The 23784-nt window shown below is 57.0% G+C and overlaps 1 protein-coding gene across 3 annotated transcripts in view; it reads left to right on the forward strand.

Annotated features, from left to right (window-relative positions):
* Positions 1–8560: 8560 nt before the first annotated feature.
* FRMD1 (FERM domain containing 1) overlaps positions 8561–23784 on the forward strand; it is a 44797-nt gene continuing 29573 nt past the window's right edge. The window contains exons 1-3 of one of the 3 annotated variants that reach the window (XM_082405338.1): positions 8561–11696; positions 11922–12206; positions 12770–12923. The gene's annotated coding sequence lies outside the window, so the exon portion shown is untranslated. The remainder of the gene's footprint in view (positions 11697–11921; positions 12207–12769; positions 12924–23784) is intronic. The other 2 variants (XM_082405337.1, XM_082405339.1) reach the window with 2 other exon arrangements.

Raw genomic sequence — 23784 nt, forward strand, 5'->3', positions numbered from 1 at the left:
CCAAACCATCTCAGCACCTTCAAGACACATCACACCCGTGCCCGAAAAGGCAGCTCGGCCCCTACGCCCTGCTGCCCCACCAACTGTCGTGGTGCCCGTCCTGGGGCAGAGGCCTTGACGGTGCCCCGGGGCTCAGCTAGCCCGGGGTCTACACCCCGAGGTCGAGGAAGGCCCCTCCTTTCAAGTGAAACGTGAAGTCAAAATCCAGGGTGTGAGCCGCCCCCAGCGAGGGCGTCTCCGGCAGCACACGCGTGCAGGAGGGCCGGGGTGCTGGCCGACCCTCTCCGGACCTCTCATCTCACAGGTGAACGAACTGAATAACGTGACCAACAGCGCAGAATGAGCCAGGATCCCCCAGGTTGCCGGGCTCAGCCCCCGCGAGTCTGACCCCGTGGGTCTGGGCTGAGGCCCAGGAAGCAGCATCTCTAATGAGCTCCCAGGCGATGTTGCTGCTGCTGGTCTGGGGCCGCGCCTGGAAACCGCAGAGCTACAGGTATGGCAGGCTCAGCGCCCAGGCCTCCTGCCTCCTGCCTCCTGCGCCAGGGCTCTTTCCCTTCACAGTGCACATCTTCTTTGACTCCGATTAGCAAAAATTCTATCAATGAAGGAACTAATATATCAAACAGAAGGTTGAAATTTGAATAGAGACACTTGGCCTTGCCAGCATCCCACTATTTCCTAGAGGGTCTGGCAAACACACCTTTGTGACCCACAAACTAGCGTTTATTGAGTGCACATGAGGCTTCATGCTGAGAACTATACACATGCCCCATTTCACCTGCACAAACCCTCATTGGAGAGGTGCCGTCACTGTCTCCGTTTTACAGATGAAGAAACTGAGGCCAGTAAAGTTCGTACAATAGAGTCCAGTGGGGAAGAGGGTGTATATTCTGAAGTCATCATTAGAGTTTCATGCAAACTCTACCACTCAGTAGTTTTTTGGCCTTTGGCCAAGTAGTTGATGTGACAGTGATGATGATGGTGAGGGTCGTGATCATGGTGTTGATGGTGGTGATGATGATGATGATGGTGGTGGTGATGGGTGGTGGGGGATGGTAATGGTGGTGATGGTGATGATAATGGTGATGGTGATGATGGTGATGGTGGTGATGATGGTGGTGATGATGATGATGATGATGGTGGTGGTGATGGGTGGTGGGGGATGGTAATGGTGGTGATGGTGATAATAATGGTGATGGTGGTGATGGTGGTGATGGTGATGATGGTGATAATGGTGGTGATGATGGTGATGGTGGTGATGGATGGTGGGGGATGGTAATGGTGATGGTGGTGATGGTGACGATGGTGATGGTGGTGGTGGTGATGACAATGGTGATGGTGATGATGGTGATGGTGGTGATAATGGTGGTGATGATGGTGATGGTGGTGACGGTGATAATGGTGGTGATGGTGATGGTGGTTATGCTGATGATGGTGATCGTGATGACAACGGTGATAGTGATGATGGTGATAATGGTGGTGATGGTGACGATGGTGATGGTGGGGATGATGGTGATGACAATGGTAATGGTGATGACAATGATGATGGTGATGGTGAAAGTGACAACGGTGATGACACATCTTTGAAGTGGAAGCTGGTGGCTGCAGTGAGACCCTCTGTGCTGCTGGGTAATCTGACCGCCCACATTACCAGGAACATTACTGGGCCTTTCCAAAAGAATGACATATTAGGAGAGAAAAATGTCTGGAGCACGAAGCAGAGCTGTCTCTAGCAGCTGGAATGTAAAGTTATCGGCTCAGTGGTAAGCACGGTAAACAAAGAACTCTGTCAGAAGGCACCTGTGGCGTTTCTGAGCACTTGGTTTTGCCGGCAAGAAACAGCCCAGACAGACAGACGGTTCCCATGGCAGCGAGTGTTTATCCTGCCCTCACAAGTCAGAGCCAGTGGGCTGAGTGCATCTAAGGCACCGCTCTGATTGGCGTGGGCAATTTCTTTGACTCTGAATGATGTAGATCAAGACAGCACACACCTGGATCTTCTCAGCTGGGCCTCTGGTGGTGGAGGAAACACTCCTGGGAGGACAGAGGGTGAAGTAAAACAAAGCCTGGCCTGGAAAACGGCCTTTAATTTTTTTTTTTGGTATTTCTTTTATTTTTTAAGTTTCTTTTGTTTTTTTGGAGTATAATTGAGTTACAATGTGTTAGTTTCAAGTGTACAGCACAGTGATTCAGTTATATATATGTGCTCTTTTTCAGATTCTTTTCCATTATAGGTTATTACAAGATATTGAATATAGTTCCTTGTGCTATACAGTAGGTCTTTGTTGCTTATCTATTTTATACATAGTAGTGTGTATATGTTAATCCCTAACTCCTAATTTATCCCTCCCTCACCCCCTTTCCCTTTTGGTAACCATAAGTTTGTTTTCTATGTCTGTGGGTCTATTTCTGTTTTGTAAATAAGTTCATTTGTGTCATATTTTAGATTCCACATATAAGTGATATCATATGATATTTGTCTTTCTCTGACTTACTTCACTTAGTATGATAATCTCTAGGTCCACCCATGTTGCTGCAAATGGCATGATTTCATTCTTTCTTATGGCTAAGTAGTATTCCGTCATGTATATGTACCACATCTTATTCCATTCTGTCGAAAACTGCCTATAGAGGCTTTGGAACGGCACACAAATCATCAGTCCCGAGAAGGTAGAGGCAACGTTTAAAACACGTTCCCATGAAATCGCTGTGGAGAGGATTTTAGTTTTAAGCTAATTTACAGATACATGTTTCATACGCAATGCAAGTAAAAGTCGAAACTGATGCTACAGCAATGCTAGTATTGAAAAGAGAAAAAATATAAATAGCCAAATGGTTGTTTATTTTTCAGGGTAAGAAAGGAAAGAGGCGTGCTGAGACAGGGTCTAAGAGACCAGACGTCTCAGACGCACATGGCTTTTCAAGGCCTTGGAGGCTCAGCACACTGGTTCTTAGGGTAGCTCTTTCTTTTCAAAGCTGTTTTCCTTTCTCTTGGTTCAGGTATTCTGCACGAGGGGATGCGGGGCGAGGACAAACGGGAGGATGCTACAGCCCAGCAGAAAGGGACTCAAGTAGGAACTGTGGACAGAAGGAGGAGGGCACTTCGCACGTGGACGTCAACCCAAGAGAGAAGAAAGATGAAAAACTCCCCGCAGTTTGTACGCTGCCACCAGAGGGCGCCCGAACCCACCTTGCCTGGTTGCTCTAAGTAATTTGCAAAATTAAAATACAATTCTCCTGTGTAGCCAGATATTTACAGTACAGTAGTTCTCAGCTCAGTATAATACAACCTGTATTAAGATCTCATGATTCCATAAGGTAGTGCAGATTTTATAAAAAACATACATTTGTCACCCAGATGAGACCGTACCTTGTTTAGTCAATTGTGATCAGTATTTTATTTTCAGTCACTCTTTCTCAGACTCTGTCTTCACCTCAATTTATAGTTGACCCCATTCAACATCGACAGGAAAATATGTTTTAATTCCAGTTTCTGTCACTGGAAGCATTCGTATGTGTTGAGCCTTTTATGTCTTATTCATCATGGTCTGCGGTTGTAAGAATCGGATAAGCTCGGTTGAGTCGGGGATGCTGGTAATGGTGTTACCCCAGTCCCTACTCACGGAGGCGAGTGACCTCTGCCCTTGGTGAAAGTGCCCTTTTGGGGGAAATCCTGGTTCCACTCACGGTTCAGAACCGACTTCCACTTGTACCGCCGTCAGCAATCCCATTGGAAACGGGCTCTGAGCGCATCAGCCATCACCAGACAGGCTGGCTGAGCACATGTCAGTGCCCCGAGGCCAGCAGTTCATTAAGGTCTGTTATCTCAGCCCGGGAGGGGATGGAAACGCAGTGGTAACAGGTGTCCGGCCAAAGCCCACCCCACCACCAGGTGTGGTGCTGAGAGACGGGGGAAGAGAAGCATGGAGGGCCCATCCCCACCTGGAAGTGCAGCGGGGCAAGAGACAGATGGGCCCTCCGGGCAAATGGTCTGAGTTCCTTCCCTGTGGACCAATACTCCGATACGGGAATAACAGGACAATTGAGAGAGGAGGCTGGGCCCTGCCCAGACAGAAGAGACCACATATTCCTCATTCTCGAAGTCAGGAGACCTCCCCAACTACACATGCACAGAAAGGCTCCTTGGAGGTCAAAAGAGGAGTGATGCTAAGGGATGGCAACTAATGCTCGCTACCCATAGGCCTCTTCAGTAGAATCCATCTTGGCTAAGAGATGCGCCCACACACACGGGAAAATCCTGAGCTACACCAAATATGGACTTTGAACCAGGCAAATCAAAATGATTGGTCAAAAGAAACCCAGAAGAAATGCCCCATAAAAGTGATTCAAACTGCCACGAGGGCACGACTCTAAGTCTGCTCGTGTGTCTATCCACACATACTTTTTTTCTCTTAATAAATACTTTACTTGTTTCACTACTTTCCGTCTGGTCTAGTGGCCAGGATTCGGAGCTCTCACCGCCTCAACCGGCCTCAGTCACTGGCCAGGAACCGAAACCCTGCTTCAAGCCACTGCAAGCCGAGGCCACCCGAGATCAGCAGGACCAGACGCCAGGTGTGATCCCACGACGGCTGTGGGATAAGCCGTCCTGGTTAATTTAACGCATGACACCCTCAAAGTCAGAGTGCTTTCACGTGGCGAGGCGCACGACCTAGCTCTGACTTACGGACGCCCACAAGCCACCACCGCGCGTACACGAGCTGCTCAGAACTGACCCCGGACACCTGCTCCGGGGGCCGATCGGGCTCTTGGCAGAGCGGGGTGACTTCAGCCTCAGCCTGGAGGGAGCGGCAGAGCCCTCACCCCTGCATTTCCCTGTGCTGTGTGGTCAGGCAGGTGGCTTCTGTCCTGAACCTTGGCTTCATGGTCTGTACAATGAAAGCAGCAGAACCAACCCTCAGGGCTAGTGTAAGGATCTGATTCGACGAGTGTCTGTTGTAAGAGCCTCTCAGAGGTCAATAAACGCCTTGTCTTGGCCCCTGCTCGGGACCATTTGCTACAAGACAAAGCACCCAAACTGAGTGCAGGACCACAATGCCTCACTTCCTTTTGGGTTCTCTGAGCAGCCTGGGCTCGGCCAGAAGTCCCCCCACCCCGGGCCGCCACCTCAGTGGCAGTCACGCCAGGCTCGTCAGGCCGATGCCCAAGACAGCTACGTCCTCTGTTGCCGGGCCCCCCCACCATGGTCTCCTTCTCCAGCAGACAGGTCTGGCCCCAGGAGGCGGACGTCAGGAGATGCCACGCCAGCAGAGGGACACACCTGGGGTGACAGAGTTGCTGTCTCCACCGCCTGTTGGTCAAGTGGCCTCAGACTGAAGTGCAGGGATGCTCAGAACAGGTGTTTAGGAGACAAAGACATCGGCTGTTACCTGAACGACAACTAGGAGGGTCAGTTACGGAATTGTAGGATGTGCCCAAAACGGGATACCTTGTAGCTATCATAATGACGTTATCACTCTATATGTTAATAAAACAGAGCTTTGAGATTTATTGCTAAGTAGGAAAATAAGTTGTATGACAGTGTGATCCCATTTTTGAAACAAAGTCACATATGTATGTGCACACATGAGCAGGAAGGAGCTGGCAGGATCTGCGTGATGTTAGGGGGTAGGTATTGGGGGTCGTTATTAAGATGTTCTTTTTTTGCACTGTCTGTGGATAATTGTGTTAAAAAATAATTTTCAGGGTCTGAGGATCTATTTAAAACATGGTGAGTATAGTTGAAACCGCCCTATGTATAATTGAAATTTGGTAAGAGAGCAGAACTTCATTGTTTTCACCAAAAAAAAAGAAAAATATGGGACTTCCCTGGCGGTCCAGTGGTTAGGACTCCACACTTCCACTGCAGGGGGCCCGGGTTTGATCCCTGGTCAGGGAACTAAAATCCCGCAAGCCTCGTGGCACAGCCAAAAAAAAAAAAGAAAGAAATATGTGAGGTGATAAATGTGTTCATTAACTAGATGGAGGGAATCTTTTCACAGTGTTTACGTTTATCAAATCATGTTGTACACTCTAATATGTTACAATTCTATTTGTCAATAATACCTCGATAAAGTTGAAAAGTAAATGCATAAATTCCTAGGAAGTAAAAAATAATAGTGATTTTCAAAGGTTTGAAGGGAAGTGCTACTAAGCTCTCTTGATTTTAGAGTTCTATGCCTGTTTTGAGCACATTGGTATGAATCTAAGAATTTGAAAAGAAAGACACTTTTGTGAAAATCCATGTTCAAACACTGGATGGCAAGAGTTGAACTTTCATGAAAGACAAATTTCTAATCTCTGATTATCTGCCAGTCGCCGAGCCCCAGACCACCGTCCAGCTCTGCTTTCTCCCTCATACGTGGCCCACATCTGTGAGCTTTCCCTGGACCGGTGACTGGAGTTAAGAGCATCAGACAACCTTCTCGGCAGGTCCCAGGGGCTCCCACATGGCCTGAGTCCACGTGAGCCTCGGGGAGACGGGGGCCATCCGTCCATCTGGCCAGCCAGCGCTTCTGTCTTCTCACAGGTGCCCGCCAGTCTCTTCTGGAGATGACAGCCTGACCCCCCGTTTCAGCGCGTCCACCACCAGCCCCCAACAGGGATGGGATCCGAGGCGGGGGCCTCAGGAAAAGACAGGTTCCAGAGCCTCGATTCCTGCTAAGAATTTGAAGAGCCCTTTCCTTTCTCAGCGCTCTGCAGACCTGAGGAATCATCTGGAAAGACTGCTGATGGGGAGTGACCAGGGCTTCGGTGTCCAGGCACTGGCCGCCCACCGGAAGTGCTGGTTAAGGGCTTGGAAATGAACTTATATGTGGCACGACAGCAGCAGGTTGCCCAGCCAGGAGGCCCTGCCAGCAGCGAACGCTTTGTCCCAGTTACACACGCTCGGCCACTAGCCGGCCCCACATCTCCCGGCAAACAACCACCTTCACTGAAAAGAGGGCGCCACACTCGGTGTCACTCCAACCCAGCTGCAGGGCCTGAGATGCTCGCTTCTGCAGTAGCGGAGCAGAGGATGGGGCGCGGGGCAGCGGGGGCCCACGCGCACCCGAGGGCCCATCGTCCCCATCGCCCGCCTCCTGCCCCAGCCCAACTCGGCCCAACTCCAGCTGGTCTCTGGGGGTCACCGGGTGGCACTCAGGTCCAAGGAAGGCACAAGCCCAGACGTGTGTGGGGCTCAAGCCCGTGCCTTCGGGGCTGGAGGAGGCCTGACGTGCCCACAGGCTCAAGCCCTGGCTGAGGCCCCGGGGGGCACTCAGAGACCCCGGGACACCGGGAGCTGCAGGAGGTGGCCTGCCGTCCCCACCCTGTCCCCTGCTCCCCTGTGCTGGCCGCAGGTTCCACCCTCGGCCCACGGTGGTAACATCTGTTCAAGGCCCTGGCGCCTCTGGACTGAGACAGGGGCGGCCATGTGCTGAGATGACCCCCAGGGACCTTGCACGTCCTGGGTCCTCACGCCCTTCCTCTTTCCTTTCAGCATGCTCCTGGGACATCCTCTTGCTCTGCTAGCCCCTGTGGAAACGCCCCCAAGACCCAGTCTGTCTGAGCCACATGGGAGAGGCCCCCCTTCCCTGGAGCAGGGAGAATCTCTGGCCCTGGCTCTGCTCCGGCTCCACCCTCTGGCTTCAAACCAGAGGCCCTCAGCTTTTTTTCCCTCCAAATAGTTCATCTATATTTTTTAAAACTCTTTTTTGCAATTCCTCTAACCTGGCATGGATAGATTGCTATAATTGGCACTTCTAATTCTACCCTTGGTATCTCTTTATTTTTCTCGTGCAGTTTTTATTTCTTTATTCTTTCCTGCAGACTCTTGAGGGCTGTTCCCATTTGCTTCCTATTTTGTTCATCCATCCTGTACGTATCCACCTGTGATATTGTGATTTATTTTATATACATATATGTATATATATTTGGCCTTCCTCTGTTCCTGGCACAGGGCTCCTAAAACTCTTGGAGTTTCCTAACTGATAAACTATAAAGCTGTCTTTTGTTGTGTTAATGAGGTGACTTTAGGAAAGCTTCTAAGGTTGCAGGCTGGTTGCCAGGAGACCAACCATGTGGTTACAGGGTTGGAAATTTCAGTCTCACCCCCGACCCCCAGGGAGGAAAGAGGGGCTGGAGACAGAGTTCAATCGCCAACCACCAATGATTTAATCAATCCTGTCTGTGCAGTGAAGTCTCCGTAAACCCAAAAGGATGGGGTTTGGAGAGCGTCCGGGTCGGTGGACACCTGGAGGTGCTGGGAGCCCGATGCACCTGGGCAGCATGGAAGCCCTTCCCCAGAGCCTTGCCCTTGCGTCTCTTCTCTGGCTGTTCCTGAGTTATGCCCTCTTTTTTAATAAACCCATAATCTAGTGAGTTTCCTGAGTTAACTGGTCAAACCAGTTTAGCTGATTTCCTGAGACCTGTGCGCTACTCAAGCAAATTAATAGAAACCAAGAAAGGGGTCCTTGGAACCTCAGATGTATATCCTGTGGGTCGGAAGCACAGGTGATGACCGGGGCTTGGAATCGGTGTCTAAAGTGTGTGTGTGTGTGGGGGGGGGGGGTGTCTCGTGGGACTGAGCCCTTACCTGGTGGGGTCTGACACCAGCTCCAGGTAGATGGTGCCAGATCTGAGTTGAATTGCAGGACCCCCAGCTGGCGTTGGGGCATCGCCTGGTGGGGGAACTCCCCCCACCCAGGGACTGGGTGCAGCTCTTGCCGCTGTACAGCGTGTTCTCATTATAGCGACTGCATTTTTCACGCTGAGTGTTTCCACTCGGGCCTTTTTATGGTTTCTTGGTTTTATTTTGTACTGATAAATCTTCTTTATCTGTTTAGATATATTTAACATAGTTATTTGAAATCCTTGGCCAATCCACTTTAATAACGCTGATTCACATTATAATCTTGTCTCTTTCAGGGTAGTGACCAGCCCATCCTTCCGTGTGAATTTTAAAGGGCAAAACCTTTTTTTAGTAAACTTTGTCAGATTAGTATACTATTTATTTCTCAACAACTACTACAATACATGAAGTCAGTCTGTATAACTTGTACAAGCAATTATTAAACATGAAATAATAAAAATTTAAGTTTTAATCACAATAATTAGAAACTCTATGTCACTAGGATATAATATTTATAAAAACGTGCCTTGCTTTTGGCTGAGAAAATTTTCAAAATGCATTTCATTACTTACTGGCTTCAATATTGCATTTTAGAACAGGTCCCTAGATTTGACAGTTTTTTGTGACACTGTGGATCACAAGCGGTTTTGGGTAAATTTTGAGAAGCTGCACTTTCCACTAGCACATGACACTGGCATAGTTGTATATGTCCTGAGAGATTCGAAGTGATTTAGAAATGTATCCAATAAATTACTGCTGCAAATATATCTTAGGACTTTAATGGGAGTCATCCAGCTTCAGAAAACAACCTGAAATTTCTAGATTCTCATACCCTGGTACCCCCGCTTCACCCACCCACCCCAGCCAATATCACCTTCTTACCATGTTCAGCAGTAGATTCAGTGTAGACACATTTTATGTGCTGGCAGAATTCATCTAATTTTCAGATTTCATAAGGCATCTGGAAAACTGTAAAGGCCATAAAATTATTTCAGGATCTCAAAACTTTATTTCAAAATTATTATTGTCTCTAACACAGAAAAAAAATTATTCTTAAATTGTCTTATGTTTCAAAGATGGGCTGAATATAAGTTGCACAGGTAGAATGAGCCTTCTTTTTTCTTTTCCTATTATTTTCTTTGTTGGCAAACTTGGCATCAACTGTCAAGAGACTTTGTCATCTTTATTTTGACATTAATAATATGTCATTTTGTAAACATGATTGCTTTCTTTTTATTGAAATAATTTCTTAATCTTTCAATAACTTTCAGGGCACTGTGTGCATTGAAGTTTGGTTCCTGCATAATTTTGCTACAACATTACTTTTATTTAAAATATTTTGTCAGATCAGTACAGAGCAAATACAATTAAAAGTGAGTAAAAAGGTATAACTTTGATGTGTGTTGTGGAATGTATATTTTCAGTAATATCAATAATTTCCAAAGGAATGTTGGACACAGCCTCTCTCTGATTTCTTGGATATCTCGCAAGTATCTCAGAAACAACACATCCTGAAGTTAAGTCCAGCCTCAACACCGTCACCCGCCTGCTTCCCTGCCGGGCGTGGCAGCCCGTGTTCACGCATCCCCGGAGCTGGGAAACAGCGTCCTTGATTCCGCCCGTTTTCACTTTCTGAATCCTTAGCAGGTCTGCTGACTCTGGCCTTTCCTAGGTTGGCTTCCTTTGACTGGAGGCTCTGGGTTCTCTAACCCTAGAGTCTACCGGATTTATGTATTGATTAACTAAGGCAGTAAATTCACTTACAGACCAGGGGGGAATTCCTTTTTCTACAACAAATCCAAGCAGGTTCCCCAGTGACTTTCCATCATGGACTCCGCCATTTTCCTCCCTGGTCTGGTAAGATCCCACATGCCGCGGAGCAACTGGGCCCGTGAGCCACAACTACTGAGCCTGCGCGTCTGGAGCCTGTGCTCCGCGACAAGAGAGGCCGCGATAGTGAGAGGCCCGCGCACCGCGATGAAGAGTGGCCCCCGCTTGCCGCAACTAGATGAAAGCCCTCACACAGAAACGAAGACCCAACACAGCCAAAAATAAATAAATAAATTTTTTTTAAAAAAAATTTCAGTTATCTTTAAAAAAAAAAAAGAGCAAATGCAGACAGCAGGACACGGTGGATATTCTCTAGGCTGTGCAGCAGGAGAAAGCCTTGTGCGCCCTTACCTGAGTTTTGATCTGTTCCAACCCTCACTGTCCTCTATAAAATAGGAAGAATGGTCCCTGTCTTGCAGAATTCAGCATATTATTGAGTACCCAGTAGATGGTTGGCATTATGAAAAATAGCTTGTACCCAAATACGAGGCTCTCACGGTTGAGTGGGGAGGAGACACCTGAAAAATCACACTGCAAATGAGGCTGTGAAATAATTGAGGTTTGCAGTACTGAGAGCGTCCCAAGGAAGCCGTGAGTAAATGGAGTTGGGAACAGCTTTACCCCAATTGTTGGTTGAGTGTGACCCCGAGGTACGAACTTACTCACGGAACAAATAACCGTGAGCTGCCAGCCACTCTTCTACTTGTTTGGGTCTCAGCAGCAAACAGAAATACCTGCCCTGGTGGAGGGGACTTGATCAAAATGAAAGAGTAAATAAGGTAATATACTAGAAGCTGACACGAGCTCTGAAGAAAAACAAAGCTGGGAATTGGTGAGGTTTAGGGTTCAGGACTGCTCCCTCGCAGCCCCTCCCAGGGCCCTGGGCCTACTTTTCTCTCGACATCACACCCCAGCCCTTCCTCGGGGCCCCGCTGCTGCATCAGCTTCGGGCCCCGCGGCACTGGAAACGGCGCGCATCCCTCCCCGCGCACGCCGGGCTCGCCCACGACCGCCTCGCGCGCGTCCCACCGGCGGGTTCTGGGCCCTCCCGCAGGTCACCAGGTCCCTGGGGGCACCTCCGCTCGCCAGGCACCGCGCTCTGCGCTGCGCCTCCAGGGCGAGCGGGTGCGCGCTGGCTGGTGGAGGTCCGGCGGGACGTTTCCCCCAGACACCACCGGAGCGCCCGGGCCCGTGCGAACGCCGGAGAACGGGACCCAAGGACCTTGCGACCCCGTGAGGCTGCACCCTTAGGAAGGTGCGACCCCGGATGCTCAAGCCCCTCGGCCTGGCCGTCCAGCTGGTCCGGCGGGGAGGGAGGGCCGCGGTGGTGTGGGGGTGGGGAAGGGAGGGGCTGGGAGAAAGGGGGAGAAGGCGGGGCGGGGGCGGGAGGCAGCGGGCAGTGGCTGGGGCGCCGGCCAATCCCGAGCCCGGGCACCTCCCCCTGGGGATCGCCCCCAACCGCCGCCCCCGCGGGTTCCAGCCTGACCGCAACCGAGCTGCAGCCACGTTCACTCCGCCGCCCCGGAACCCCGACCTGGACCCTCGCCCAGACCCTCACCCCGACCCGGAGCCGGACCCCGACCCCGACCCGGAGCCGGACCCGGGGCCAGGCCCGGACCCTGACCCAGACCCGGACCCTCACCCCGACCCGGACCCGAACCCGAACCCAAACCCTGACCCCGATACGGACCCCGACGCCCACCCAGACCCCGACCCGGACCCGGAACCGTGAGCCCTGTCTGGACCCTGACTTTGATCCCCGCAGGTGAGCGTGTCCGTCTCCGCGGCGGGGGGCACCCTCTTCCTGCGACCCCGGCCCCGGCCGGGGGTCCCGGGGGTCGCGGGCACCGGACCCGACGGCTGTCACCTCACCGCCGTCGCCTTTCCTGGTTTACGCCTCTAGGTCCCACCCAGAGGCGAAGGTCAGGACCCTCCCCCGGGCCTGCTGTCGCCCCTGGGCGGCTTCTTACTTAGAGACCTGGTGCGGGCCCAGGCTGTGCGCGGAGCGGGCCGGCGCGCCCCGGCCAGCCCTTCTAGAGGGAGCCCCCGGCACCCCTGGCCCCCCGGCTCCCCCGGCCCCACGGCCCCCCCGGCCCCCCCGGCCCCTCCGGCGCCCCCCGGTCCCCCCGCCCCTCCGGCCCCCCCCCCCGCCCTCCACTCCGCCCTCCACTCCTTCCGCGGCTTCTCCAGCCCCTCCCCCGCAGCCCCATCACCGCCACACCCACACCCCGCGGTGGCCCGGTGCTCCCGACTCAGGCCGGGGCGGCGGCGCTGGTCCGCGTTGGCGGCGCGGCCTCCTTTATCCCGCCCCCGCCACTCTCCATCCAGGTGCGGCCTGAAACGTGGGCTTTCTGAGCTCCTTTGGAGAGGGCTCGACTCTGAACATTGCCTGAGGCTGACCTGGAGGAGGGGCGTCTGAGGTTCGGGGAAGAGCTTCCCGTTTTGGCACCGCCGGCAAAAGCACCGAGAGGGAGACACCCAGGTGAGGGGTACCTGCCTGCCTGCAGGATATGGGGTTCCCAGGAGAACTGGAACTTCCCAGGTCACAAGGTCGGGCTGTTCTGGGTGATTTGTGTGTGGGGTGTTGGTGGCATTGACGCAAGGCAACAAACTGACATTAGCTGTGAATCGCCGCGTTGAGGGCGTTCCCTGGTTCAGCGGCGCGGCCACAGCCCCTCTCTTCTGCCTCCCCAGAAAGGAAGGCTGGAGCAGACAGTGGCTGCGGAGTGGGGAGGGCTGCGGGGGCGGGGCTGCGGGGGAGGGGTGAGGCGAGCGCTGGGGCGCAGGGGGCGGCTTGGGGTCAGTGGGTGAGTGTCTTCTTCCACCTTTCGAGTTTCCTTGGAAGGTGAGTGGACTTTTCTGGGACGCTGCTGGCGGGGAGCTGGGCCTTTCCATCGGGAAGGGGGCTGCTGGCCACTTGGCCCTGAAACACCTGTGTCCCCACTTTTCTGTGGAACCTCGGCCCCCGGCCTCCATCAAGGATGGACGAATGTGACTGAAGACAAAAAGGGACGTGCGTCCCGCGCCCACCCACCCAATTCCAGCGGGGCAGGGGCAGGTGCAGCCTGTCTTCCCAGCAGAGGTAGGCAGCCACAAGGAAGTGGGCAGGAAGGCCCAGCCCAGGCCCCGTGGCTGTTCTTACCTGGGGGCCGGGGTGTGCAGGGCCAGCTGCTTGGCTGACACCAGGAGGCTCTATAAGTCACGCCCCATGTAACATAGTTGTGTCCAGTTCATTCCCCTTGGACTTTCAAGGATCTTCTGGTGACCAGGATGTGGTGACACGAGGGCACAGAGGCCCCAGCCACCTGCTGACCTGGGTTAGGTTATTAAAGTGGTGGCCTTGTGGGCCCAGGTGGGCATTTTGTGGCAGCCCCTTCCTGGCCTCTGGGCACGAGCTGGATGGCTGGTGGGTATGTTGAGGTCCACGCCCCGACGGTGGGGCTGTAGGTGGGACGTGCGGGGCTGTGTGCGTGGCAGGACCCTGTGGCCCCCAAGTGAAGAGTGGCTTTTCCAGGAGCAGCTGTCATCAGGTGCTGATTCTCCCGGACTCTGGTCTGGCACGGACCAGTCGCTGCAGTGAACGAGAGATGTGAACTTGAACCTCAGGAAATCCTAGGCCTCCCAAGACGGGGAAGACAGGCCCACTAGAACCTCAACATGTTTTTCAGCAGGACATGGCAGGGGTGGGTGGCCTGCCGGCTACTCAGAGGGCAGGGCCTGGTCACCTGTCACCTCACCCCAGCCCCAGTTTAGGCAGGGCTGGTCTGCCCCGCGGGGACTGTTTGGGGCACCCTGCCCTCCTCCTAACAGGGGCCTGCAGAGGGCCTCCATTTCCTCTCTTCTAGAAGCAATAACTTCCCAGGAGCTTTAATCAGCCAGCCGTCGCTGCGCCATTTTGCTCTCGAGAAGGGCGGGCTAAACGCCAGCCAGCCGTGTTGACGAGGTGCAGGCCTGCGGGTTTCCCGTCTCGCCCACCTGATCCCGCCAGGCGGGCCGTTTGTGCATCTTCTTAGGCGTGGCTGGGCCCCCGGCAGAGGTGGCTTCCCTGTGCTCAGGGCAAGCAGAGCTGCTCCTTGACTCCTGGCCCGTTTGTTTCGAGGCCTCAGCCTTTGTAGGAAGGTGGTTGGTTTAGAAAAGTACAAGACTTGCCTACACGGAATCGCTGGCTTCCTTAAAGTTTGAAGTGTCCGTGACGCAAAAACCGGGTACTTTGTACTTGACAAGAACTGTGCCTTGTTTTCGAAATGACTGGATTTGGAGGAGCCGGTCAGGTCTCTGCCGTGGCAGGACCGCGGGCCTGGGATGTTCTCTGGTGACACCTGTTGTCTCAGGGTGGCTGTCACTCAGGAGAGCGTCGGGGTCCCCTGATCCTCGTTCTCCCCCATCCTTAGGACACACAGTGTGACCCAGGCACCAGGGCGCGGCTGAGGGTGGGTGCCAGCAGGGTGGGAATGCCTCTGACTACGGGAACCTTGCATCTCCCTGCACCCCAGGCTCGGCCCCCTCCCCAGTCCCGCACCCCTGGGCTCGGCCCCCTCCCCAGTCCCACACCCCTGGGCTCGGCCCCCTCCCCAGTCCCGCACCCCTGGGCTCGGCCCCCTCCCCAGTCCTGCACCCCTGGGCTCGGCCCCCCTTCCCCAGTCCCACACCCCTGGGCTTGGCCCCCTCCCCAGTCCCTGCTCCCCTGGGCTCGGCCCCCTTCCCAGTCCTGCAACCCTGGGCTTGGCCCCCTCCCCAGTCCTGCACCCCTGGGCTCGGCCCCCTCCCCAGTCCTGCACCCCTGGGCTCGGCCCCCTCCCCGGTCCTGCACCCCTGGGCTGGGCACCTCTCACCCTGCAGTCCACACCCTCCCGTGCCCCTGCTGGGAAGCCCGGCGGGAGGCTGGTAGAGCTGCCAGGCTGACGCGTGGATCAGTCAGGGTGGCGGCTCAGTGAGCAAGCGCGAGAGCAACTGTGGCCGTCGTGACACAGACGTGTGGACGGGGGTGAGGAAAGGGGGCCGCGCGCCCGACACCAGTGTCAGCGCTCCAGGGACCCCGCCACCTGCTCCCCACACAAGCCCAGACGCGGCCTGCGTGGCCACGCTCCCTGTCCTGTCTACTGAGCACGACGGGGCCCAACACCTGAGGCTCCCTTCTCTAGGCACCCGTGGAGGGACCCCTGGTGGCAATGGCCAGCGGCCCCTCTGGACGGGTCTGGGTGGCCGCTGGTTCCCGGGGCACCACCTGCACACGCGGGCCTGACTGTGATGCTGACGTTAAGCTTCTGTCATCACCAAGGGGGTCGTTATTCCAGTTACTTCGCTCGATAACATAATGGAGCAGGAAGCAGAGAGGTTTACAGGGTGCCCGTGGCCCCCAGGGCCCCAAATCCCGCTGTAAGGACACGGAGAGCGTGATCCTGACAGCAGGGCACACACAGGAGGGAGGCTGAGCGCCTGCAGGATGAGCCCTGAGGCCGCGGTGCCTGCGTGTGCGCCTGGCCGCCCAGCGGACCCTGCCCTTGGCCTTTCCTCCTCGTCCCCTGAGGCCACGGCCAAGACCCCCTGTCGGCGCCTCCCTGCCAGCCCCACCCGACAGGGAGAAGAGTCTGGGGGGGCGGGTGAAAGTCAGTCCTTTCTTGAAGGGGATCTTCACACGTGCATGCCCTGTGCCATGAGTCGGGCCCCTGCCAGGACGCAGGGCTGAGCGGACCTGCCTCTGCTCTTGTAGAGGAAGCCACGGGTGACACTGCAGCTTGTTCTCTGCTCCCAAGAGAGGGACGTGGCCCTGGGGTTCTCATGCGTGCGCACCGGGCAGCTGGGCCCAGGGGCAGCGAAGCAGCCGGGCACAGACCTGCCCTCGGAAGTGTGGGGCGCAGCACCGGGAGACCAGCCCGAGGACACGGGGGGCACAGGTCTGGCACACAGGAGTCCACGTGCCCGGGGAGATACAGGGCCGGTGCCAGGGTGGCTGGCGGCCAGAGGCCAGTGGACGGTGGGAAGGGGCCTTGGCCTGAGGTAGCGCATCCCAGGCGGAGGGAACGGTACTCGGGACGGTGCAGAGGTGGGGTCCCCAAGGTGGGGGGACCCTGAGGTGGGGAGCCCGTGCGGGCCGTGGTGGGAAGTCCCCGTAGAATTCTGGACGCGGAGAAGGCGAGGGGCTGGGCAGGAGAGGGGGAGGGTGAGGACGACAGAGGCCGGCCGCGCCAAGTTAGGGGGAGAGGCCCTGAGGGGCAGTGGGGGCCTTCGGAGGACTTGCCCTGGGCGGGTGGCGGGTGCATCCCACCCTGCTTTCAGACGTCTGGGCAGCTGTGAGGAGAGGGAAGGAGGGCAGGGGGAGCAGGCCGCTTTGTTGGCCCAAGCGGGACACGTGGGCGGCACAGACCAGGCTGGTGGGAGTTCAGCAGGAGGCCCCTGGCCGGTGGCAGGGCTGGTGGGAGGAGAAAGGAGGGGAACGCCAGCGCGTGGCACAGAGCCGACGGGAGGTGGGACGGGTCTGCTCCCCTGGACCCGGCAGGCGGGGTGCTCTGGAAGGGAGGAGGGCAGAGGGCTGTGCAGGAGCCCCCCACCTGCCCGCGTGTGTTCCACGGGCGTCACCAGGATGCAGGAATGTGGGTTTAGATAAATAGAGTGGGTGTCGAATATGGGGCTTTAGTCAGGGCTCTCCGGGGAAGCAGAACCAATGGGGGAGACAGGGAGAGAGCTGTATTTTGTAGAACCAATGGGGGGGACAGGCAGAGAGCTGTATTTTGTAGAACCAGTGGGGGGGAAAGGGAGAGAGCTGTATTTTGTAGAACCAGTGGGGGGGACAGGGAGAGAGCTGTATTTTGTAGAACCAGTGGGGGGGACAGGGAGAGAGCTGTATTTTGTAGAACCAGTGGGGGGGGACAGGGAGAGAGCTGTATTTTGTAGAACCAGTGGGGGGGGACAGGGAGAGAGCTGTATTTTGTAGAACCAATGGGGGGGACAGGGAGAGAGCTGTATTTTGTAGAACCAGTGGGGGGGACAGGGAGAGAGCTGTATTTTGTAGAACCAGTGGGGGGGGACAGGGAGAGAGCTGTATTTTGTAGAACCAGTGGGGGGGACAGGGAGAGAGCTGTATTTTGTAGAACCAGTGGGGGGACAGGGAGAGAGCTGTATTTTGAGGAGCTGGATCGTGCCTGCGTGGCTGGCAGGTCTGAAATCCACAGGGCGGGGCGGGCGGCAGGGCTGCAGGCCCAGGAAGGGCGGACGCTGCAACTCGGGTCGAAGGCCGTCTGGAGGCAAAGGGCCTCCTCCTCCAGGGACCTCAGTCTTTCCTCAAGGCCTTGGACGGCTTGCATGCGGCCCTCCCACACTGCGGAGCTCATCTGCTTTACTCAGGGTCAGCTGTTTAAACCATGACTTCACCCGAAGACCCCCTCTGAGCAGCAGTCGACACCGGGCACGTGGCCCAGCCAGGCGGACACACGAGGGCCGGGCAGCCACGAGGCTGCGCGTGGTCCTCTAGGCTGGGCCCGGGTCTGTGGGCCCCTTTCGGGTGCTGGGGCCCTGGAGTCTCAGGAGCGGCCAGCGAACATTCGTGACTGGGACCCCGCTAAGTAAAGGCTTCCCCGGAGCCCCAGCACACGCTCCCAACGCGGGAACAGCGATTTCAGGGCGCAGCGCTCACCCACCGACCCCGCTTTGCCCTTGGCTGGGTCGCAGCCTCGGGAGTTTCCCGGGTGGCATTTGAAGCTGGCTCTGTACGTGGAGGGCGGGAGAGACCAGGAAAGAGGCAGACATCCGGGCGGCAGGTGCAAGCTTACTAAGCAGGGACTTGGGTGCGACGCCCGTCTCGGGCACCCCGCCCGCCAGAGTCTCAAGTTCACACGGAGGCCCTGACGGTCCAGCTGAGCTCACCTCCAGAGGGCCTCAGCGCGTCTCTGGCACTGCCGCTCCTGCGGGAACCGGCGGCAGAGCCTGCGTCCGAGGACAGGGGTGTGGATCGTCCGGGTCCGGCTGGTGGTCAGCCGGTGGTCACGTTCTCTCGATGGCCGCCTCCACCGTGGGGCGTCCGCTGGCGGCCTCGCGCTTCCTCCGGGCCGACACGCGTGTGTGACCCCGATCACAGGTGAAGCGCGTTCCTCCGAGGCCGCGGTCCACGAGCCGGCACAGCCCTGGGGGCCGGCAGGCAGGGGCGGGGGCACCAGGCTGCTTGCTGAACCCCTCCCAGCGACCTCGCAGGCCACGTGCTGGGTGCAAGATGAAAGGTGATGGAGACCCTTTGGGGCGCGCCGTGTAGGAAGGCTCTGCTTCCCCAGGAGGTGCCCCCCGCGGCGGGCCTCAGGTCACTGCTCCGTGGGGTTGGGCCCTGGGCCCTCCCCAGTCTGGGGACCTCTGTGTCCTGGGCGCGGGAGCCCCAGTGCCCACCCGCCAGGCAGAGGGAGCATCGGGCAGCGCTCGCCCGCAGCGGGATCAGGGCCGCAGGCGAGAGCGGCCCCTCCCCTCCCTGCTCCCGTCACCTGAGGCCGGTCTGCCAGGCGTTGCTCAGCAAGGTCTGGGAAGCCCGCAGGCGGCAGCCGCTCCCCGCACCCACCAGGGCACGCCCCCCGCCGCCCGGGGTCCGCACAGCGTCAGGCCTGCCCCGTGCGGCCTGGGCACGTCCTCGGGGCACATGAGGCCCCGCCGGCAGAGTGGACGCCCACTCATCTCGGTGCTGGAGCCCCTCACTCGGGCATCTGTCCATCTTCCTGGCATCGTGCCTCTCCCAGAGCTCTTGCCAGGTGACTAGTGAGCCAGATAAACTGGTCCCTGTTAGGGGTGCTTCCCCGGCCCCCCAGGACTCTCTGCCACCCTGCGGCCTCCCTTTCCTCCTCTCAGGGCGCCTCTTCCCCCAGAGCAAGCGTCCCTCACCCAGATGCACCTTAGGTCTGAGTGGCTCTCTCTCAGCTTCGAGGGGGTTTGCCGTCGGGATTCTTCCTTTGGGTTCTGGAAAGAGAGGACACTTATTGGTGCTGGACCCTGAGACCGGGCCCTGGGGTGGGTGTCTGTGCCCCGCCCGGACATGGAGCGCCCTCGGAAAACACCCAGGGTTTGGAAAAACCATTCCTGCGCGCTGGGAAATAGGATCGGGCTGTTGGCTTCGGATAACTGGTCACCACACCCGCCATTTCCTGCCCACCACGGCTTTGCCCTTAAACCAGCGCCGTTTCATGAATAATGGTGTGTGTTTCACACTTTAACTGTTGGTTTGATGCTGTTGGTTTGAAGTTGGTGTGTATTTGAAATCGTTCTTGATTCTTCGCCATTAACAGCAACTTGGATCAATAACGTCTTTGAAGACACTGGCTGTGCAGAGGCTCCCGCCGTGGCTCTTCCCTGGCCTCCCGAAAGCAGGCACCAGGCGCGGCTTCTCCACTGGGCCGGGGCTGCTGCAGGGGCCGGGTGCCGGGTGCCGGGTGCTCTGAGGCTCCAGATGGCACGAGTCAGGACCCGCACGCCCTCAGCAGAGGGAGGACGAGGAGAAGAGCTGGGCGTCGGAGACGCGAGCCCCGCGGGCTGGGCGCCCCGTCTGTGGCCAGCCTGCCTGCACGAGCCCAGTGTCCTGGCGCCCAGGGGAAGGGGCCCGAAGTCGGCTGGAGCTTGGGCCGGTCTGGCCTGAGGCTCAGCCTTTCCTCAGTACCGTGCTTTCCTAGCTGTGGGCTCCTGGCAGCTAGAGAGCCCAGCTCGGGCTTTCATTCCCCTTCTCAGCCGTCGGCAGATCGCGCTGCAGTCCCAGCGCCCCTCAGAGCTGGCCCTCAACTCTCGGCAGGGGCGCCGCTGCCTCGCGGAAGGGTCCCTCGGGGGCGTCATCCAGCAGGGAGGGGCTGGCGCGGGCGTCGCTGTGCCGTGTGCCTGGCGTGCTGCAGGCGTGCGGGAGCTCGGTCTGCGGTTTTCTTGCTACTCAGTACCCCGTCTGTAAGTTTCCACCCCTGGTTTGTAAATTCATAACGTTAAGCCGAGAAAAAGCAGCCACCCTCCCCTTTCACTAGAGTAGTCTTGTTAATTCTCTCTGGAATTGCAGGACGCCTCACTTCCTGCTGCAAGGGCTGGGGAGGCTCTGCCCCTCTGTGCACCTCGGGGAGGTCTGCACCCAGGACTTCTCTGGTCCAGAGCGAGCCAAGGCCCCTCAGAACACACGGAGGACCTGCCCGGGCATCCGGGCGGGGAGGCCCCTGGTCTTGCTAGCCCTGTGGAGGCGGGGTGACCGCAGCACTGGCCGGGTATCTCGGTTCTGGTCTCAGTGATTGGTTCTGTTTCTGGGCGCTTCTCTTGTCCCTTTTGGACCTCAGTTTCCTCCAACTGTAAAATGGAAGTAAGGTGAGCCTTTTTGTCTTATGGGATGGTGTAAATAAAAGCATTTGGAAAAGTTTAAAGTGTAAATATAAGGTACAGAAGTGAAATGTAAAATGCATTATATTTAAAGAAAACATAAAAGTGCAAACGTAAGGTCTCAGCCAGGCTCCCCGTAGGTGGAACCTTGCCGAGAAGGGGCAGGAGGAGGCGACAGGCGAAGGTCAGGCTTTGCTGAGCAGGGAGGGGATTCAAGGACTCCTGAGTGGGAGGAGTTAGCTAGCTTGCCGAGGTCCCCTGCCGGCAAGTGGCTGGTGAGCACACGCGCCTCTTACACTGAACGAGGGGCGCTGGGGTCACGGCACATGACACTTGAGACAACAGCCTCGTTTCACTCCACCCGCCAACAAAAGGAGCTTATCTGTTGGGTCCCCCAGCCCCAGAACTCAGCTTCCTAAGTGAAGAAGCAGAAAGTGCTGGAAGAGCAACACTTTAGGTGGCTGTTCTGAGAGTCTCATCATGAGGGAGGGTCCAGATTACGTGAATTCCACTCCCAACACGTGCCATTAACAGCATCTCCAAAGACTTCCAAAGACCTTTTGGCCTCTGAATGCCCCGGTGTGCTTCTCCAGACCTGAGAACCCATTGGAGGTTCTGAGAAAAGACTCTGAGTCCATCTTGGTTTACATTTCTCGGGTACTGCTGTGACCTTGAGCAGGTGGAACCCTTGGGGTTGGTCCAGGAAATCTGAGCCACCTTGTAAAAGTCAAACAGACCTATAAACTTGGAAGGATCCTTGTCAAGGTCTACAGTGACATTTCTGCTTAGGGTTGGTCGTGGCCAAGTGTAATACCAAGTGCACTGGTCCACCGCCATTGACAGGGCTTCTCTTCAGGCCAGGAGAAGGGGGGGTATGTGGGATGACCGGATGGCCATGACCCTGAGTTCTCAAGGAGGGGGGGCGTGTGATGGCCACGGCCTTGAGTTCTGAAGGGGACACATGCAAAGGTCCAGGGGCTTGAAGGCCGAGGTGACTTTCAGGACTCCGGTCTCTCCTTGGTGGGAGGTGTGCGCCGTTCTCGGGCTTTGAGCTGGAGTGCGTGATCTGCCCCGTGTTGTAGCAAGAATTTGGGGCCGAGATGTTAAGAGCGCAGGGCTGGGGGCTGAGAGAGGAGACTTTGGGAGCCCCTGCGGTAGTCCAGGCTAAAGATGAGAGGGGTGTGGACCAGGCAGTGGAGGGGGGGGGCGTGGCCGGAAGGCGCTGGGGTGGTTTGATGATACAACCATGAGGATTTGCTACGCTCTGGACTTGGGGCGGGAGAAGCAAGACACCAGGCCGCTCCCAAGCCTGCTGTCCAGAGCAGAGGGCAGGAGGGCCGGAGCACCGTGGCTGAGGGGCTGTTTTGTTTCCCAGGGACTCGGGCGGCACCTGGCAGCTCGTCTGTGGGCTCAGCAGACGCCTCCCGGATAAATGAAGGGATGGATCCCGCCAAGCGTGGGGGTGACTTGCCCCGCTCCGCCCGGCCGGCACTGCGTGTCCCGCGACCTTCCGTCTTTGCCGAGGTCCTCACGCTTGTTTCAGGGCAGAGTCCTGCTTTCAGATGAGCAGGGCCGCTGTGACCGGGTCTGCGTTTGGGTCTCCGCAGCCCGCATGGGACCCTCAGAGGCCTCGGGCGGGCCTCCCCCGCGCGGGTGAGACGTGCTGCCCCATGTGTAGAGGATTCAAAAGCAGCAATAAAACGCACTGAACAGGTCTGCTTTCCTGTCGCCGTCCGCGGCGAGTGTCAGCCGCACACCCCCCCGCGTGGGGTGGGCCGTCCCCACCTCGCCCCTCTGCCCCGCGCCCACCAGGTCGCTTAGCACAGGATCTGCGGAGGTGCGGGGACTCGGGGACCCCTCCCCATGTCACCCCGCTGCCGGTGGCCAGTCCGGGGAGGAACCCGCAGCCTGGCGCCGGTGTCAGCACCTTCCCTGCCCCACGCGGCCTCCCAGGGGAGACAGCCCCAGCATGTGGCCCTGGCACCTGGATAGCCTTTTGCCAAAATCCACTGTACTTTCCAAAGCGTGTCTTTCTGCTGAGCTGCAGCTCCAGTGTCCCTGTGCGGCAGAGCAGTGGGACAGCGTGGGCTCCCAGCGAGGGCAGGCGCTTACCCAGCGGAGCTGTCAGGCAGGCCTCGAGGGGCGGAAACGAGTCACCCAGCAGCAGACAGACAAATACATCACAGGCACCGTGGTTTGGATCACTCACAGTTTGGAAGTGGTAAGCTTTGCTAGACGGGATCGCAGGCAGGAGCTCCTGCAGCTGAGCCGTGTGCACGACCGTCCGCTGGCCGGGGCTGCGAGCGTGGGTGCTAAGCTGCTCCCCAAAGCCCTTGTCCTCTGCGCCACACGGTCGGGCCAACTGCCGCCTGTGCACAGCTAACTTCGTTCTTCTGGGCCTGCCGGCGGCAGGGGGGCTCTAATTCCTAAGTTCACAGTCATGGCAAGTTCAGCACAGAGAGGAGGCTGGCAGGGAGGGAAATCTAAGAAGCTGCTCTCTGGGCAGAAGGGGGAAATGGGAGCTGGGGGTGGGGCCCGGGCCTCTGCCCAGCTGCAGTAACTGGCTGAGTCCTGTCCTTTCCTGCACTCCCTCCTCCCATCCTGGGCCGCCCCAGAGCAAGACTGAGGGTGGACGCCGGGCAACCCCAGGGGTCCTCTGCCGTCCTTACGGAGCTGGTGACAGCGACAGGAGGGTGGCAGCTGGAGCAGCAGAACCCCACGTCCCCAACTGGAACAGCCCCAGTTTGCCCCACCAAGGAACAGCTGCAGCCTTTGGACAAACACCTGGCTCCTCCAGCCTCAGTGCTCTTACCCCTGCAATGGGAACAAGGATGTCCTTGCCCCCAGCTTGTCATAGGATGCGGGGGCCCATCAGCGTGACTCAGAGCCAGCTCTCCCCAGGGACACCCCAGCCCTGCCGTCCTGCGGCGGCGGGGGCGGTTTCTGCAAACACCAAATTCTGTCCACCGCCAACACCCTCTGTCTGTTTGTGACCCACACTCCCTGCCCCGTTCCCAATTTCCAAGTCTGTG

This window comes from Balaenoptera borealis (genome assembly GCF_965194805.1).
Source record: "Balaenoptera borealis genome assembly, chromosome: 9".
NCBI classification, from domain to species: Eukaryota; Metazoa; Chordata; class Mammalia; order Artiodactyla; family Balaenopteridae; genus Balaenoptera; species Balaenoptera borealis.